At 47.4% G+C, this 19,310-nt stretch overlaps 1 non-coding gene across 1 annotated transcript; it reads right to left on the bottom strand.

Moving 5' to 3' along the window:
* Window positions 1-18,608: 18,608 nt before the first annotated feature.
* On the bottom strand, window positions 18,609-18,681 carry TRNAF-GAA (transfer RNA phenylalanine (anticodon GAA)). The gene has a single exon. It is a non-coding gene; the product is annotated as a tRNA-Phe (tRNA).
* Window positions 18,682-19,310: the final 629 nt, after the last annotated feature.

Here is a 19,310-nt window from a genome sequence, read left to right as displayed (position 1 = left end):
CGTAGCCGCCTTCCTGTGTCTGTTTGTAGTGGGGAGAATCAAGGGGAGGGAGCACCAGTTAGGGCTTCAACCACCAGGATGCCCATCATTCTGTTGTTTCTTTAATTGGACAACAAATTTAAAAATAATCTACAAGCCATTTGCCAGAATGATTCTTCCACATTCCTGCAGGCCTTGACTTTGTGATTTATGGGGTTTTATGTCACCTGCCTTGGGTGGCTCCCATGTGAGCCTGGAAGTGGGGGAAGGGGAGAGTGCTGAGAATCTCGCTGCCACAGAACCGGCCATCTCTCAGAGCATCCTCAGTCCTTCAGTCCAAGGCGACAGAAAATCTGTCTCAACTGGCCTGAATCAGAAATCCTTCTGTGACTGGTATTTGAAGATTAGAATTCAAACTGGTCTGGGAGGACCCAGCCAGCAAACAGTAAATTAGCAGAATGTCAGGGAGCTCATGACCCCTGTGGTTGGGGAATTAAGGCAGGCTAGTCCTTGTGGCTGCTTTGGGTGGTCAAAGGCCTTTTCTAGATGATAAGCTGATGGGTGACTGATGGGAGCTAAGGGGAGGAGTGTTGCAGTTGAGGGAAGGTCCTGAAGCTGGAAGATCAAGATGCGAGCTGCAGGTGCAGGAAACCAGCATGGCTGGAGTGGTGCCACTGGGTATGGCCTTGGAAGATCATCAGTACCCTTTCAAAGAGCGGTCCCAGTGGAACATGAAGGAAAACAATATGAGATGACATTTTGTTCATTTTATGCCTGAAACAACCTTATCTTTAGTTGTCCAGCAACTGGGCAGCTTCCTGCACCCCCATGGGGCTTCAGGCACCTTGGCAGTCCAGCCTAGAAGGTGGGCTCTGCGAGCTTGGGGACAGAATCCGGGCTTTGGCACTTAGTAGAGTAAGGCCACAGACAGATTGATTAATTTATCTCTGTTTACTGTCCATTAAGACCCGAGCGGAGTGGCGTGGCTGGCTGGGTGCCCCGACATGGAGGCCAGGAGCGCCCCGAGCTGCCACCTGCGGTTCAAGTGGGTGTACAGCTACCGGGGCCACCAGTGCCACAACAACCTCTACTACACGGTGGCCACGGAGATCGTGTACTTCGTAGCGGGCGTCGGCATAGTGTACAGCCCGCGCGAACACCGGCAGAAGTTCTACCGGGGCCACAGCGATGACATCATCAGATATTTGCCTGAATAAGGGCGGGCGGCTGCGACTGGTGCACTAAGTGTGGGCGAGAGGAGCTACCCCACGTCCGAGGTCAGGGGCAGCGGCCGAGAGTGCCAGGCTGCGACAGCGCAGGAATGGCCGAGAGGAGCTACCCCTCATCCGAGGTCAGGGGCGGAGGCTGGGAGAAGAAACTCCATGTCCAAGGAACGGTAGCTGCGCGGGCGCAGGAGGGCCTAGAGGAGCTATCCCACGTTGAAGGTAAGGAAGGACGGCAGTGAGGAGATACCCTTCCTCCAAGGTAAGGAGCAGTGGCTGCACTTTGCTGGAGCAGCCATGAAGAGATACCCGACGCCCAAGGTAAGAGAAACCCAAGTAAGATGGTAGGTGTTGCAAGAGGGCATCAGAGAGCAGACACACTGAAACCATACTCACAGAAAACTAGTCAGTCTAATCATACTAGGACCACAGCCTTGTCTAACTCAAAGTAAGCCATGGCCACGGGGCAACCCAAGACGGGCGGGTCATGGTGGAGAGGTCTGACAGAATGTGGTCTACTGGAGAAGGGAATGGCAAACCACTTCAGTATTCTTGCCTTGAAAACCCCATGAACAGTATGAAAAGGCAAAATGATAGGATACTGAAAGAGGAACTCCCCAAGTCAGTAGGTGCCCAACGCGCTACTGGAGATCAGTGGAGAAATAACTCCAGAAAGAATGAAGGGATGGAGCCAAAGCAAAAACAATACCCAGCTGTGGATGTGACTGGTGATAAAAGCAAGGTCCGATGCTATAAAGAGCAATAATGCATCAATTCAGTTCAGTTCAGTCGCTCAGTAGTGTCCAACTCTGCGACCCCATGAATCGCAGCACGCCAGGCCTCCCTGTCCATCACCAACTCCCGGAGTTCACTCAGACTCACGTCCATCGAGTTAGTGATGCCATCCAGCCATCTCATCCTCTGTCGTCCCCTTCTCCTCCTGCCCCCAATCCCTCCCAGTATCAGAGTCCTTTCCAATGAGTCAACTCTTTGCATGAGGTGGCCAGAGTACTGGAGTTTCAGCTTTAGCATCATTCCTTCCAAAGAAATCCCACAGTTGATGTCCTTCAGAATGGACTGGTTGGATCTCCTTGCAATCCAAGGGACTCAAGATTCTTCTCCATCACCACAGTTCAAAAGCATCAATTCTTTGGCACTCAGCTTTCTTCACAGTCCAGCCCTCACATCCATACATGACTACTGGAAAAACCATAGCCTTGACTAGACGGACCTTAATCAGCAAAGTAATATCTCTGCTTTTAAATATGCTGTCTAGGTTGGTCATAACTTTTCTTCCAAGGAGTAAGTGTCTTTTAATTTCATGGCTGCAGTCACCATCTACAGTGATTTTGGAGCCCCCCCAAAAAAAGTCTGATACTGTTTCTACTGTTTCCCCATCTATTTCATAGGAACCTGGAATGTCACGTCCATGAATCAAGGCAAATTGGAAGTGGTCAAACAAGAGATGGCAAGAGTGAACATCGACATTCTAGGAATCAGTGAACTAAAATGGATTGGAATGGGTGAATTTAACTCAGATGACCATTATATCTACTACTGAGGGCAGGAATCCCTCAGAAGAAATGGAGTAGCCATCATAGTTAACAAAAGAGACTGAAATGCAGTACTTGGATGCAATCTCAAAAACGACAGAATGATCTCTGTTCGTTTCCGAGGCAAACCATTCAATATCACAGTAATCCAAGTCTATGCCCCAACCAGTAATGCTGAAGAAGCTGAAGTTAAACAGTTCTATGAAGACCTTTTAGAACTAACACCCAAAAAGGATGTCCTTTTCATCATAGGGGACTGGAACGCAAAAGTAGGAAGTCCAGAAACACCTGGAGTAACAGGCAAATTTGGCCTTGGAATGCAGAACGAAGCAGGGCAAAGACTAATAGAGTTTTGCCAAGAAAATGCAGTGGTCATAGCAAACACCCTCTTCCAACAACGCAAGAGAAGACTCTACACATGGACATCACCAGATGGTCAACACCAAAATCAGATTGATTATATTCTTTGCAGCCAAAGATGGAGAAGCTCTATACAGTCAACAAAAACAAGACCAGGAGCTGACTGTGGCTCAGATCATGAACTCCTTATTACCAAATTCAGACTTAAATTGAAGAAAGTAGGGAAAACCACTGGATCATTCAGGTATGACCTAAATCAAATCCCTTATGATTATACAGTGGAAGTGAGAAATAGATTTAAGGGCCTAGATCTCATAGATAGAGTGCCTGATGAACTATGGAATGAGGTTCATGACATTGTGCAGGAGACAGGGATCAAGACAATCCCCATGGAAAAGAAATGCAAAAAAAGCAAAATGGCTGTCTGGGGAGGCCTTAAAAATAGCTGTGAAAAGAAGAGATGCTAAAAGCAAAGAAGAAAAGGAAAGATATAAGCATCTGAATGCAGAGTTCCAGAGAATAGCAAGAAGAGATAAGAAAGCCTTCTTCAGCGATCAATGCAAAGAAATAGAGGAAAACAACAGAATGGGAAAGATTAGAGATCTCTTCAAGAAAATTAGAGATACTAAGGGAACATTTCATGCAAAGATGGGCTCTATAAAGGACAGAAATGGTATGGACCTAACAGAAGCAGAAGATATTAAGAAGAGGTGGCAAGAATACACAGAAGAACTGTACAAAAAGATCTTTATGACCCAGATAATCATGATGATGTGATCACTCATCTAGAGCCAGACATCTTGGAATGTAAAGTCAAGTGGGCCTTAGAAAGCATCACTACCAACAAAGCTAGTGGAGGTGATGGAATTCCTATTGAGCTATTTCAAATCCTGACAGATGATGCTGTGAAAGTACTGCACTCAATAGGCCAGCAAATTTGGAAAACTCAGCAGTGGCCACAGGACTGGAAAAGGTCAGTCTTCATTCCAATCCCAAAGAAAGGCAATGCCAAAGAATGCTCAAATTACCACACACTTGCACTCATCTCACATGCTAGTAAAGTAATGCTCAAAATTCTCCAAGCCAGGCTTCGGCAATATGTGAACCGTGAACTTCCTGATGTTCAAGCTGGTTTTAGAAAAGGCAGAGGAACCAGAGATCAAACTGCCAACATCCGCTAGATCATGGAAAAAGCAAGAGAATTCCAGAAAAACATCTATTTCTGCTTTCTTGACTATGCCAAAGCCTTTGACTGTGTGGATCACAAGAAACTGTGGAAAATTCTGAAGGAGATGGGAATACCAGAGCATCTAACCTGCCTCTTGAGAAATCTGTATGCAGGTCAGGAAGCAACAGTTAGAACTGGACCTGGAACAACAGACTGGTTTCAAATAGGAAAAGGAGTCTGTCAAGGCTGTATATTGTCACCCTGCTTATTTAACTTCGATGCAGAGTGCACCATGAGAAACGCTGGACTGGAAGAAACATAAGCTGGAATCAAGATTGTGGGGAGAAATATCAATAACCTCAGATATGCAGATGACACCACCCTTATAGCAGAAAGTGAAGAGGAACTCAAAAGCCTCTTGATGAAAATGAAAGAGGAGAGTGAAAAAGTTGGCTTAAAGCTCAACATTCAGAAAATGAAGATCATGGCATCCGGTCCCATCACTTCATGGGAAATAGATGGGGAAACAGTGGAAACAATGTCAGACTTTTATTTTGGGGGGCTCCAAAATCACTACAGATGGTGACTGCAGCCATGAAGTTAAAAGACGCTTACTCCTTGGGAGAAAAGTTATGACCAACCTAGATAGCATATTCAAAAGCAGAGGCATTACTTTGCCAACAAAGGTCCGTCTAGTCAAGGCTATGGTTTTTCCTGTGGTCGTGTATGGGTGTGAGAGTTGGACTGTGAAGAAAGCTGAGTGCCGAAGAATTGATGCTTTTGAACTATGGTGTTGGAGAAGATTCTTGAGAGTCCCTTGGACTGTAAGGAGATCCAACCAGTCCATTCTGAAGGAGATCAGCCCTATTTTTCTTTGGAAGGAATGATGCTGAAGCTGAAACTCCAGTACTCTGGCTCCCTCATGCGAAGAGTTGACTCATTGGAAAAGACTCTGATGCTGGGAGGGATTGGGGGCAGGAGGAGAAGGGGCCGACAGAGGATGAGATGGCTGGATGGCATCACGGCTCGATGGACGTGAGTCTGAGTGAACTCCGGGAGTTGGTGATGGACAGGGAGGCCTGGCGTGCTGCGATTCATGGGGTCGCAAAGAGTCGGACACAACTGAGAGACTGGACTGAACTGAACTGAACTGAAGACGGGAATAGTGTACTTACTAGGGATGTTGTAAGGCTGAGGTGGGCTTCCCTGGTTACTCTCACTGTAGTAAAGAATCCTCCGGCCAATGCAGGAGACTCAGGTTCAATCCCTGGGTTTGGGAAGATCCCCTGGAGAAGGAAATGGCATCCCTCTCCAGTATTCTTACCTGGGAAACCCCCTGGACAAAGGAGCCCGGCAAGCTAGAGATGGGGTCTCAAAGAGTCAGACACAACTTAGCGACTGAACAACAAGGCTTAGGTAGGTTAGTGTGTGAGCAGTGTTTGGACGGACGAACGCGGTGAGTGCTGTAGATATTTTAACTGCTGCTGCTGCTTTTACTTCCTACTGCTCCGCTGCTTAGTCTCCCTGGGGTCCCTGCCCTGCCAGCCGAGCGTCCTCACTCAGCCCAGGTTCATGGCGTTTGGCATGTCTCTCCCACATTACCTTGGAGGTGTTTATTCATTTGTCTCTTAACTATTAAAACTTAGGTCTTAATCTCCTTGAAGGCAGCACCCTGGACTCTGCTGGCATTCAATTCATTGCTGCTAAGAGGCAGACAATTTCAACTCTGGGGCTTCGAATGAAGCCCTGGTCTGTCTCTACTCAGTACACAAGTGGTAGGGGGGAGGGGGAGGGCGGGGATGGATGACAGACTTTGTTATTTCAGCCAAAATGGAGTGAGGGCTGTTACTCCTGCCATGTCTAAATTTCAGCTCATTGCCTTGAAGGCGAATCTTTTGGAACTGGGTCTCAGTCGACAGATTGTAAGAGGCTCAACTTTTCTGGGCCCTTATCGTTAGGCTCATGAATTTTTGTAATTAATGCTTATTGCGTTCTACGTGAACTTCAGCCCTTTGACGATCCATCTGGACCTGTCCATGCGTGAGGACCCAGTTCCCACCCGCACCCCTGTGCCTCCGCTGTTGAAGGTTTTTCAGCCTAGGGGCACTGATCAAGGCAGCCACCTGGGGGCGCTGTAGTTACACTAGTCTCCCCGGTGACAGTGGCACCAGGACCCAGCTCTCAGCACCAGTCAGGCGCTATCATCTGCATTCCACAGACAGAAAACAGTATTATAGTAGAGCTGGGATTTTAAACTGGCTTCAGAGACAGCTGGCTGCCCTAGCGTCAGCTGAGACAGGAGCAGGCAGCTCTGTGGTGTTCCAGGAGTGTAGGGCTGTGGTTAGGTGTGGGCTCTGGTGTCAGGGCTTCCCCTTGTGGCTCAGTTGGTAAAGAAAATGCCTGCGATGCAGGAGATCCCGGTTCAATCCCTGGGTTGGGAAGATCCCCTGGATACGGGAAAGGCTACCCACTCCAGTACTCTGGCCTGGAGAATTCCATGTACGGTATAGTCCATGGGGTCGCAGAGTCGGACAGGACTTTCACCTTTCTGGTGTCAGAAGCCAGGTTTGAATCCCAGCATTACAGCTTTCTACAACTTAGGTCTTCATGTCTCCGCTTCTGCAGGTGTGGGCTTCCCCAGTGATTGAAGCAGCAAAGAATCTGCCTGCGACGTAGGAGATACAGGAGGCGCAGGTTCAATCTCTGGGTCGGGAATATCACCTGGGGAAGGTATGGCAACCCACTCCAGTATTCTTGCCTGGAGAATCCCATGGACAGAGGAGCCTGATGGGCTACAGTCCATGAAGTCCCAAAGAGTCAGACACGACAGAACATGTGATGGATTATTAATATCATCTGTCTGTAAAACTCAGTGCCTCAAATCAAACAGGGCTGTTGAGCTGATACATGCCTCCTGGGAAAGCCCTCCATAGCTGGCTGCTTCTCTTCGCTGCTGTTGTCTGCACTGGCGTGACACTGTTGGCCCTGGTGGCCTTGGGATCCACACCTGTGTTATAAAAGTGGGGCCCACAGGGCCTTCTTCATTTGTAAGTCTTCCATTTATTAAGCTCTGATGACACGAGGTGCAACGTGATGACGCAGGGAAGTGGGAGCACACAGATGACACGACCCTGGGCTGTAGACTTTGGATAGAGGCATCAATGCAGAAGACAGGGTGCAGCTTTTTTTGAAAGGCAGGTAAATCTGGGGAGAGGTTGACATAGGCACATTTTGGAGAAGTAAAAATTCCCTAGGTTGTCCCACGGTAGGGGTGGCTGGTGTACGGAGAGGCTCTGGCAGCCCTACTGCCTTGCCCAAGTTAGGAGGGAGGAGGGAGCGGGGATGGGGTGGGAGAGAGACAGTGTGGAGGGCCTTGGGAGGCAGGATGTGGGGACATGACCCGCAGATTGTGAAGGCAGGTTGGGAGACAGCCAGTCTCAATTAGCAGCTTGAAGTCTTAAGATCTCATCTGAAGAATTTCAAAATTTGGAACAGGTCTTTAACCCACGTTTTAAAAGTTTTTTTTTTTTAATTTTAATTGTGAAACATTCATTCAAAAGGGTCTAAAACATATCTTCTATTTAAAGGATAATAAACACCCTTGTACCTACCACCCAGCTTAGGAAAGACAGCATTGGGGGCCCGCTGTGTACCCTTCCGCAAACATGTCCCTCTTTCTACCCAGCAGAGGAAACTGCTACCCTACCCTAATATGGGGTTTTATATTTATGCCACTATCTATATCTTCGCTTTTATAATTTTGCCGTAATCTATTTTTCTTCCTTTTTTTTGCTGACTTTTGTACTTTGTATAACTGCACTCATTCAGCTTGCAATCTTTGACTTTATCCACTCAACATTGTTCTTGAGACTCATCAGTACTGACTCTCATAGCTATTGTTCAGTCACTAAGTCATGTCCAGCTCTTTGCAGCTCCATGGACTGCAGCACACCAGGCTTTCCTGTTCTTCACTATCTCCTGGAGTATGCTCAAATTCATGTCCATTGAGTCAGTGATACCATCCAACCATTTCATCCTCTGTCACCCCCTTTACCTCCTGCCCTCAATTTTTCCCAGCATCAGGGTCTTTTCCAATGAGTCAGTTCTTCGCATCAGGTGGCCAAAGTATTGGAGCTTCAACTTCAGCATCAATCCTTCCAGTGAATATTCAGGGTTGATTTCCTTTAGAACTGACTTTTTTGCTCTCCTTGCTGTTCAAGGGACTCCTGAGAGACTTCTCACACAGCTGTAGTTCTTAACTATTTTGCCAACAAGTGCAAGTGGCCAAACAGAACTACCCCTCAGGTTGCTGGAACAGCATTCACTGTGGATGGGGATAGCCAGGTCCCCAGGGCGCATTCATCCTGGGCAGAGTGCTCCAGGGGAGGGACTCCTATCATCAGGCTGAGATGCTCTTGAGCCGGGTGATTGGGAAGCACAGCTTCTCCTTTGTCGTCCCCAGGGGAAGGGATACACTAACACTATGATGGGGCAGAATCTTGCTTCTGGCCCGATCTGCCAGCTCCTTGTTTGTGCTGGGTTCAGGCAGTGGTGGGTGTGGTTGTCCCAGCTCTTTCCCCTGAAATGACCATGAATCTAGGGCCAAAAGCATGCTGGTGCAACTGTTTGATGTGGCTAGCAGGCTGCAGGATTCACTCATTGCATTCATAGTTGGAGAAGCACCAGCCCCGTCCTCTGACATAATTAAGGGGCCGGGGTCCAAGCTTTGTAATGATCAGCACCTTAGGCTCTTGGCAGCAGCTGGATTCCACAGAGATAAGAGGCCAGCTCCTTTCCTTGGGAGGCCAGCCTGTAGGGGATAAACTTGGACAGGTTAATCCTTATATGTCATTCACTGTAGAGCCCCAATATAGGAATACCCTACACTGCCCTTTTATGTCCTAATGTTGATAATGGACATGTGTGTGCTTAGCCACTCAGTCATGTCCAATTCTTAGCGACCCCTTGGACTGTAGCCTGCCAGGCTCCTCTGTCCATGGGGATTCTCCAGGCAAGAATACTGGAGTGGATGGCCATGCCCTCCTCCAGGGGATCTTCCTGACCCAAGGATCAAACCCAGGTCTCATGTACTACAGGCAGATTCTTCACAGTCTGTGCCACCAGGGAAGCCCAATAATGGACATAGAGGTTTCCAGTTATTTTACGATTATAAATAGTGTTTCTGTGAGCATTCTGGTGCAAGGGTTTTCCCTAGGATATTAATCTAGGGGAGGATTTATTATATAGATCATATATATCTATATCATATAGATCATATGTATATCATATTATACATGATATGTAATGACAATTTTTAAAATTTATTTTATTCAAGTGTAGTTCATTTACAATGCATTGATTTCTGCTATACAGCAAAGTGATTCAGTTATACATATATTTATATACTCTTTTTTACATTTTTTTCCATTGTGGTTTATCATGGGCTTTCCTGGTGGCTCAGATGGATGTGAGAGGTGTATATATAATAGCATCTCTTTTTTGACATGTATACATTGCTATATTTATATATTTTTGGCAGTGCTGGGTCTTCATTGCTGCATGTGGGCTTTCTCTAATTGCAGAGAGTGGGGGCAACTCTGTAGTTTCACTGCCAGGCTTCTCATTTCGGAGGCTTCTCTTGTTGGAGAGCATAGGTTCTAGGTACATGGGCTTCAGTAGTTGTGGCTCACGGGCTTAGTTGCTCTGCAGCATGTGGAATATTGCTGGACCAGGATTGAACCTGTGTCCCCTGAATTGGCAGGCAGATTCCTATCCACTGTGGCACCAGGGAAGTCCTGGACTAGCATCTTTACTTTCACATCCATGATTGGCGATGAGGTTGAGCATCTTTTTATCCACTTGTAGGCCATTCGAGTTTATCTTTTGTGAAAGGCCTTTGCCTGTTTGGATTCTTTTTCCTGTTGATTTGCAGATGGTGACTGCAGCCATGAAATTAAAAGACGCTTGCTCCTTGGAAGAAAAGTTATGACCAACCTAGATAGCATATTCAAAAGCAGAGGCATTACTTTGCCGACTAAGGTCCATCTAGTCAAGGCTATGGTTTTCCAGTGGTCATGTATGGATGTGAGAGTTGGACTGTGAAGAAAGCTGAGTGCCGAAGAATTGATGCCTTTGAACTGTGGTGTTGGAGAAGAATCTTGAGAGTTCCTTGGACTGCAAGGAGATCCAACCAGTGCATTCTGAAGGAGATCAGCCCTGTTTTTCTTTGGAGGGAATGATGCTGAAGCTGAAACTCCAGTACTTTGGCTCCCTCATGCAAAGAGTTGACTCATTGGAAAAGACCCTGATGCTGGGAGGGATTGGGGACAGTAGGAGAAGGGGCCGACAGAGGATGAGATGGCTGGATGGCATCACGGACTCGATGGACGTGAGTCTGAGTGAACTCCGGGAGTTGGTGATGGACAGGGAGGCCTGGCGTGCTGCGATTCATGGGGTCGCAAAGAGTCGGACACGACTGAGCGACTGAACTGAACTGAATATATATGTCTATTATATATGTTAATTTATTATTAGTAATATGTAGTAATGTAATTATTATATATTTTATATTATATATTTATATATAATATAATTATGTTATATAATTATTATAATTATAGTATATATAAACATTTTGGATAGTAATCCCTTATCAATGTGTTGCAAATATATTCCCAGTTAGCCTTGCCTTCTCACTCTTTTTTATGGTGTTTTGTGATTTTTGGCTTGTGAAATTCTCGTTTCATTTGTGACTCTGAGAATTGTTTCAGATTTTAGCTGAAAGCTTTTTTTTTTTTCCCAGTCAAAATTTCCATCTGCTTCTCCTTGAGCCCAGGGACTAGTTTAATTATTACCCTGGGATCACTTTAAGTTAAATTCAGCCCTTGAATTTTCTCCAGATTGAATTTTTGAGAGCCTTCACCCCCGCCCTAGACTAAAAATCTGGACCAGAGAGAAGAAAATTGTACTCTTAATTCTCAGGGGAGATTTTTTTTTTCTTATCCATCCATCCATCCATTCATCACCATGATCAAGATATGCAAGATCCCATGTGGTCCTCTTCCATTCAGTGGGTTTGGTTCTCCTTCTCTGTAGCCTGAGAATGTGGTCCCCTGAGTCCCAGCTTGGGTAGGAATTCTGCCTCGAAGCTCCCTGCCTCTGGCAGCCCCGGGGCTGATCTGTGGTCCGTGTGCTCGTCAAAGCAGAAGGCCAGGACCTCCAGGCTTCTGCAGAAATCCCCAGAATAGAAGCTGGTTTCACTTCCCAGAGGTTTTGCTTTTGCTTTATTTTTGGTCTCTGTGCATAACCTTTAAACAAAAATTAGTTGGGCAATGATTTCAATGTTCTTAAATACACACATATAAATATAGTTGTTTACTTCAGAAGACTGATCTGGCTATCAGGTCTTCCTATTGCTGCAACAGAGTAGGACTTTTAGGTAAAACACTCTTACAGAAATGTCTGGGCATGGAGTCACACTTTACAGAATTGAATTTTACTTAAGTTGAAGAAACAGGCTGTGACGTGTTCTCCTTTCTATCTAAGGCAAAATGTGGGCCTCCAGGTGCTCAGTGGTAAAAGAATCCATCTGCCAATGCAGGAGATGCAGGAGACTTGGGTTCGATCCCTGGGTTGGGAAAATCCCCTGGAGAAGGGAATGGCTACCCCTGAGTATTCTTGCCTAGAGAATCCCATGGACAGAGGAGCCTGGTGGGCTCAGTCCATGGGGTCACAAAGAGTCAGACACGACTGAGTGACTAAGAACACGTACACAGCACAATCTCAGTGTCAGGATGAGGGAGCCTGGTGTAGATAGAGAGATAGGGGATCCTCTTTGGTCTCACCTAGCCGGCACAGCCCCTGGCCCTCTCCCCAGGGGGCAGGAAGACAGAAAATCTGGCAGGCTGCCAAGCAGGTCTGCTTCCTGCCACAGGTCAGCAAAAATAGGTTGTTATCAACCCCATCAGGTCTGACTCAACTGTTCCTGAGGCTCAGGTGATTTCTCATACCAGGAGGTGGTTTCAGGGAAGGAAGAAGTTTTAAATTAGGCAAATCTGAACTGGATTTAGACATTCAGGAAAGTCAAAGCTTAGACTGCTTCCTTCCAGAGAAAGCACAGGAAACTTAGCACTGCAGGGGCCTTCATTGTTCACATTCTTTGTACATTTGCTTCTTCAAACAGCACCCTTTGACATGGGAGTGTTGACAGAAGTCTGTATACCATGGAAATTGCACTTGCCAAAGCTACCATCAAAATCCTGAGCCTGTATATATGCAATCGTGGGAGGAAAACTGCATTTTGATCTAGGAGCATCACGAAACAATAAATGGCTACTTTTCTGACTGTATAGGGTAGCGAAGGTCTTTGCCAAGTACAAAGAGGAAAAATAAAAGGGAAACCATACCCATTGTTACATAATTCTTTCAAACAGCAAGATGGAAGGACCTTATGAAGAAAAATTCATGACCAACTCAGTGGGAAACTTTAAAGATGAGGATATCCACCCCTTGACTTGCAAAAGCTCTTAACAGACAAGAAAACAAACTTGGGAGAGTAGATAAGAGAGACAAAGAAGCAATTTATTAGATATCAGAGTCTATAAAAGATTCTTGGCGTGGGACTTCCTTGGTGGTCCAGTGGTTTAAGAATCCACCTTGTTCCTATGGCTTATTCATGTTGATGGATGGCAGAAGCCAACACAATATTGTAAAGCAGTTATCCTCCAATTAAAAGTAAATAAATTAAGAGTCCATCTTGCAATGCAGGAGATGTGGGTTCGATCCCTGGCCTGGAAACTGAGATCCCATATGCCTTGGAGGAACTAAAGCCCGAGCAGGGCAACTACTGAGATGATGAGCTCCAGAGGCTGCATACCACAGCTAGAGAACTCACACACTAATGAAAGACCCTGCATGAAACAACTGCAGCTAAGACCCAATGCAGCCAGTTTCAAACAATAGCAAATAAAATTTTAAAAAAAGAAAAAAATGCTTAGCCTCTAATCAAAGAAACCTATTTTAAATCAGTGATGCTATTTACCTAGTGATGCTCAGATAGGCAAAGCTTTAGAACGATACCATCTGTGGTGGCAAGGCTGTGAGGGAACAGGCACCCATACATCACCAGAGCCCCACAGTCAGGAGGGGTGTAGCTTTCCACCCAGCAGTTATAAGGATTTCTTCCAAGAAAATGGTGTACAAAAAATTACACACATTGGCAGTTGTATTCGGGCTTCCCAGGTGGCGCCAGTGGGTACAGAACCCACCTGCCAATGCAGGAGACTTGACAGGAGACCCAGGTTCGCTCCCTGGGTCGGGAAGATGCCCTGGAGAAGGAAATGGCAACCCACTCCAGTATTCTTACCTGGAGAATCCCATGGACAGAGGAGCCTGGCGAGCTATAGTCCATGGGGTTGACTGAAGTGACGAAGCATGCACGCATGCAGTTGTATTCAACACCTGTTATCCTTAACAATAGACTTGATTTTCATCAAAAGGAGATCAGGGAGTTCCTCATGGGTCTAGTGCTTAGGATTTGGTGCTTTCACTGCCATAGCTCAAGTTCAATCCTTGGTCAGGGAACTAAGGTCAAACAAGCTGCCTGGCCAAAACTTTTTTTATTAAAATGTTTTAAAAAATGAGATTAAATATAGAGTTCAACCATGATATGGAGGAGAATGCAGCTGTTAAAAATTATAAACAATGACACAAGATGTTTACCTTTGCATGAAAAAAGGTAAAAGAGAAAAGTCAGTTATACACTGTGATTCCAATTGGAATCTGCAGATTCACACTTGGTTCAAACACAGCATCAGTGCCATTCCCAGAACTACCCTCTCAGGCTGTTTAAGCGCTCACAATGAGCTTGAGTGATGAGGGTGGTGGTAGAAAGAGTTGGCCCTGGATGGAACTTGAATCCCTGACCCCTCAGAGCACGTCAGCCTGGCTTTTCCAAGCAGCAGCAAAACTGAAAAATATTACTTCACACTAACCCTGAAGAGCACAGCCCGCAGGCCCTGTACAAGCCAGGAGGTTGGACAGGACAGGTCATTCCTAGTCACAGAGGGTAAACAGTCTAGCTAAGGAAAGTGAAGTCGAAAGTGAAAGTGAAGTTGCTCTGTTGTGTCCGACTCTTTGCGACCCCATGGACTGTAGCCTATCAGGCTCCTCCATCCATGGGATTTTCCAGGCAAGAGTGCTGGAGTGGATTGCCATTTCCTTCTCCAAGGAGCTAAGGGGAGCTTCTTAACTAACTTCCACAGCAAGTGTCTGTGTCTTCCTGCCTGAGGGCTCTATTCTGCTGGGAAAGCCTGAGGCAGCAGCTTCCCTCAGCCCCTCCTTATCTTGGATTATCAGCTTGTCATCATATAAGGGAGGAAAAAAAATATTAGGTAAGCATTAGGTTTGGGGCAGCAGGAGGAGAAATTCTAGCAGTTAATAGCACTCAGTAAATGTTGCCGTTTTGGCTTCCCAGGTGATGCTAGTGGTTAAGAACCCACCTGCCAATGTGCCAGACATAAAGAGATGCAGGTTTGATCCCTGAGTTGGGAAGATCCCTTGGAAGAGAGCATGACAACCCACTGCAGTATTTTCATCTGGAGAATTCCACGGACAGAAAAGCCTGGTAGGCTACAGTTCATAGGGTCCCACAGAGTCGGACACAATTGAAGCGACCTAGCATACACACAATATTCTAAGGATTCTTATTTACTAATTCATTTTATCCAACACCCCCATGGGGATAGGTATTATTCCCATTTTACAGATAAGGAAACTGAGGCCCTGAAGAGTTCAATAACTCAACATTACCCAGCTAATAAGAGGTAGAGTCACACAACTCAAACATCCTGGCTGGTATTCCTCCTCCCAGATTGGCCAGCTGCCAGAGCCTGAACCCTACCCACTCTGCCTAGCTTGGGTTAGGTACCCAGCCTACTTTTCCCATTTTAGAACCTCTACATGGCAGCAAAGGCCTTTCTACACTGACAAATTAGTGATGAAGGCCCACATCATATACGAGCAGATGAAGGTCAGCACCACACCAGCACCTGTCCTGACCTGTCCGATGGCCTTGGCCACTGGGGTACCAGGAATCATCAGGGTCAATGGACTGCCATTTAGCCTGTGCCGAGCATCCTTGTGTGGACCACTCTTGAGGACCAAGGGAGAGGGAAGGGGAGCCGGCGATGGGAGAAGTAGCCAGCATCCTCCATGGGAGGCTGGGAGGCCCAGAGAGGGGCTGGGAGAAGCTTGTTTAAGTCTAGTTCTTTAGGCCCTGGAAATTCTGGGTTCCCTCATCCACAATGGCAGCCAGACAGCACAGTTTGCAGACACCAGGTCAGAACTCCCCTATCCGCGGGAAGGGGGCCATTAGCCCTGCCATTCCCCTTACCCAGCTAGGGCTGCTCTTTGACTCTGCAATGAATTGACTTCCCCCACCTTCTTTCATTCTGCTTCTTTTACCTAGGAATGCTGCCCTTCCTTGCAGGGAGGCAAAGTCTCCCCAGTTCAGTCCTGGGAGACAATGGAGTCTACCGCATAATGTGCGTGTTAGTCACTTAGTCATGACCAACTCTTTGGGACCCTGTGGACTGTGGCCCGCCAGGTTCCTCTATCCATGAAACGTGTTGTAATTGTTTAGTCATTTCAGTCATGTCCAACTCTTTGAGATCCCATGTATTGTAGCCAGGCTCCTCTATCCATGGGATTTCCCAGGCAAGAATACTGGAGTGGGTTGCCATTTCCTCCTCCAGGGGATCTTCCCCACCCAAGGACTGAATTGGTCTCTTATATCTCCTGCATTGGCAGGTGGGTTCTTTGAGCACTGAGCCACCACCCCATAATAGAGGCCACAATTCTGAGAAGACAGAGCTGACTCCAAGGAGCAAGTGTCTAAGACAAGAAAGATTCTGTCAGTCATCACCAGTAGCTTTTCCATACCTGCCTTCACTAGGCTGAAACAAGGGTCTACTCAGCCTGTTCACCCTCCTTTGCCTACTTGGAGCTTCTGGACTTGGCCTGGCTCAGGCCCACGAAGACATCAACCCCTCAGACCAGGGCAACAGCAAGAGAACTACCCAGAGGAGAGGGCTTGGGTTATAGTTCCTGGTGGAACCTGCCAGGCAGAAGGTCTGAAGGATAGAGGGCTGGGCGAGGGATGCTTTCCCCCACCCCAGACCTTTGTAATCACAGTGGGCAGAGCTGAAGCTGAGTTGCAGATGAGGTGGACCATGACTACCTTTGCTTAGTTCCCCAGTGAATGCAGTTACACCATCTCCTGCCCTCACTACAGCCAGAACTTCCCTGTTTTGTTGGCATACCCCAGGGGCCCGAGGCCTGAAGGGCTGACCCAAAGGCCTGGTACCCAAGGGCCCATACATGGAGTCCTGCCTGGAGGAATCCTCAAAGCCCAGGGACCTGCAGAGCTCCCCATGCTCTGGGCTTGGCAGTGTCACTGGGGTGACCTGAGAATCACAGCCGTCCTGCTTACCATGTGACCCAGAAGCCAGGAACAGGCCTGCAGATGGGAAAACAAAGAACCCTCCATCCTGTCCCCCCACCCCAGACTCACCCACAATCCCTGATCTACACGTACTCGAGGTCTCCAGGGGCAGCAGGCAGAGATGCTGCAGAGGAAGTAAACCTGGTGAGACGAGAATAAGGTTCAGGCAGGGGGCTGGCTCGGAGCCTCGGGCAGGAAGCAGTGAGGTAGGAACATGGGATCTGGGACCCAGCCCAGGTCCACAGTGCTGCTGGCCGGGCAGGCGGGGAAAGATCTGGGCATACTGACCAGCCCCAGTCCCATGAGGTACAGAGCCATGTGTGCTGCTTAAGCATTTGGAGTCCAGGCCTTCCTCCTTCTGGATGGCTCACGTCTATAGCAGAGGACCAGGCAGGCAGGAACCACTACTCCTGGTAGCACCCTGGCTCAACCTGCAGGGTCCCCCTGGGAGGGTCTATTTTCTCTCTTTGCTTGGTGTTGACCAACAGCAGGAGAGCCAGTGTTTGGCGCCCTCTTTTCCTGGCTCTCGATGACCAATGACTGAAGGTGAGGTGAGAGTCAGGTTACCACTGCTTCCAGAAACACAAGGCCATGGGCAGCTCCCAAAAGGAGTAGAAGCAGGAGAAACTGACCTGAACCAACCTTCAGCTTCCTAGGCTTCCCTCATGGCTCAGGTGGTAAAGAATCTGCTTGCAAAGAGGGATACCTGGCTTCCATCCTTGGGTCAGGAAGATCTCCTGGAGGAGGGCATGGCTATCCGCTCCAGTATTCTTGCCTGGAGAATTCCACTGACAGAGGAGCCTACAGGGCTATAGTCCATGGGGTCGCAGAGTAAGAAATTACTTAGCAATTAACAGCACAGCCCTCAGCAGCCCATCCAACAGGTACCCCTTCATCCAGCAGGTTAGGATTTCTTGGCTCAGGAAGAAGTACACAGCAGAGCTGATTATTAAGCCACCGTCCCAGGTGTTAACCAGTGATGAAACGGCTTCCCTGATGGAATGGGCTTCCCTGATGGTCCAGTGATTAAGAATCCATCTGCAAATGCAGAAGACACAAGTTCGATGCTTGGTTCGTGAAAATCCCAGCACACCAGTCATCCACCACAACCACTGAAGCCCACACGCCTAAAGCCCATGCTCCACAAGAGAAGTCATCGCGATGAGAAGCCTGCCCACCACAACTAGAGAGGAGCCCCAACTCACGGCAACTAGATAAAACCTACATGAAGCAATGAAGACCCATCACAGCAAAAACTAAACACATAAATAAAATAAAATATACAGAAATCAGTCTTTATTAATGTGAAAGATGTATCTTGTTTGGTAGAACGAATGTTAAACAGTAGCATGTGTCCTATGGTGCCATTTGTAGATTATGTAGAAAAACCTAAACATACCCTTGTTGTTTCTGCTCAGTTGCTAAGTCATGCCCGACTCTGCGATCCCATGGACTGCAGCATGCCAGGCTTCCCTGTCCTTCACCATCTCCTGCAGTTTGCTCAAACTCATGTCCATTGAGTCAGTGATGCCATCCAACCATCTAATCCTCTGTCGCCCCCTTCTCCTCTTGCCCTTAATCTTTCCCAGCATCAGGGTCTTTTCCAATGAGTTGGTTCTTCGCATCAGGTGGCCAAAGTATTGGAGCTTCAGCTTTAGCAACAGTCCTTCCAATGAATATTCAGGGTTGATTTACTTTAGAATTGACTCGTTTGATCTCCTTGCTATCCAAGGGACTCTCAAGAGTCTTCTCTAACACATTTCAAAAGCATCAATTCTTTGGCATGCAATAAAACTGCCATTGGTGGTGACACCTAAAACCATTGCCGAAACCCGGGATTGAACCAGGGACCTTTAGATCTTCAGTCTAATGCTCTCCCAACTGAGCTATTTCGGCTACTTCTAAATATACCCTTAATGTATCTATATTTACCTTCCAAAGAAGCTACGTGATAAAAATTCAAAGCAGAATTATGCTCGACTCATCATTCCTAGACTCAGAAATGAGGCCACTCTAGGGCACCATGCCTGGCTCATATTAGGTTGATTCAGCATTTCCCTCCCTTCCTCTGGAGTGGTTTGCAGGTCGGGGCTCACTGCCCCCCACAGCACTCAGGAAGATCAAGCCCCATCTGGGGACTGCCAGTCCCTCTGTGGACTGGAGGGATTCGGCAACAAGTTATCCCCACTCAGCAGATGAGGAGCAGACAAGAGGGAGCCCTGCTTCTGACCTGTGGGTACCAGTGGGTACAGGAGGACTCTCTGGGAGCCAGGGTCCAGGAGAGCAAAGGTGGTAACAGTGAAGTGCTGGTAATAAGACAAAGGGTAGCACTGCCCTCTCATCACCACCATTTGAGTCCTGAGCACTTGGGAAAGAGAAGTCAAGGAGGTGGAAGGGTGGGGATGCAGCCTAAGGCTCTCCAGTATCACTACCACCCCTCTGCCAAAATGCCCACTGAGGCTGTTGGAAGGTGTTGGTGCTGGGAATGGCCCAGCACTGGTGCCCAGGACTGCCCCATGGGAGGG

Source organism: Ovis aries, chromosome 21, assembly GCF_016772045.2.
Source record: "Ovis aries strain OAR_USU_Benz2616 breed Rambouillet chromosome 21, ARS-UI_Ramb_v3.0, whole genome shotgun sequence".
Taxonomy (NCBI): domain Eukaryota; kingdom Metazoa; phylum Chordata; class Mammalia; order Artiodactyla; family Bovidae; genus Ovis; species Ovis aries.
Note: the sequence above shows the minus strand (reverse complement) of the source record. Positions and strands in the feature narration are given on the sequence as shown.